This window comes from Monomorium pharaonis, chromosome 6 (assembly GCF_013373865.1).
Source record: "Monomorium pharaonis isolate MP-MQ-018 chromosome 6, ASM1337386v2, whole genome shotgun sequence".
NCBI classification, from domain to species: domain Eukaryota; kingdom Metazoa; phylum Arthropoda; class Insecta; order Hymenoptera; family Formicidae; genus Monomorium; species Monomorium pharaonis.
This window is the reverse complement of record NC_050472.1, coordinates 3,737,776-3,738,686: the sequence shown is the minus strand read 5'-3', so window position 1 is coordinate 3,738,686 and position 911 is coordinate 3,737,776.

The following is a 911-nucleotide window of genomic DNA, read 5'->3' as shown; positions in this document are numbered from 1 at the left end:
TTCAGCCTCTTAAAATTGTGTACACAAGTTAGAACGTTAGAACTCTGTTTAAACATTAAGAAAAAACAATGCAGAATACGAGAACTGTCGAGAATTGTCGCCAGATATCTAAAAACTATCCAGCACGACAATTAAAATTAATTTTCGTGCTGATTTCAGCCTCTTAAAATTGTGTACACAAGTTAAACGTTAGAACTCTGTTTAAACATTAAGAAAAAACAATGCAGAATACGAGAACTGTGAGAATTGTCGCCAGATATCTAAAAACTATCCAGCACGACAATTAAAATTAATTTTCGTGCTGATTTCAGCCTCTTAAAATTGTGTACACAAGTTAGAACGTTAGAACTCTGTTTAAACATTAAGAAAAAACAATGCAGAATACGAGAACTGTGGAGAATTGTCGCCAGATATCTAAAAACTATCCAGCACGACAATTAAAATTAATTTTCGTGCTGATTTCAGCCTCTTAAAATTGTGTACACAAGTTAGAACGTTAGAACTCTGTTTAAACATTAAGAAAAAACAATGCAGAATACGAGAACTGTCGAGAATTGTCGCCAGATATCTAAAAACTATCCAGCACGACAATTAAAATTAATTTTCGTGCTGATTTCAGCCTCTTAAAATTGTGTACACAAGTTAGAACGTTAGAACTCTGTTTAAACATTAAGAAAAAACAATGCAGAATACGAGAACTGTCGAGAATTGTCGCCAGATATCTAAAAACTATCCAGCACGACAATTAAAATTAATTTTCGTGCTGATTTCAGCCTCTTAAAATTGTGTACACAAGTTAAACGTTAGAACTCTGTTTAAACATTAAGAAAAAACAATGCAGAATACGAGAACTGTCGAGAATTGTCGCCAGATATCTAAAAACTATCCAGCACGACAATTAAAATTAATTT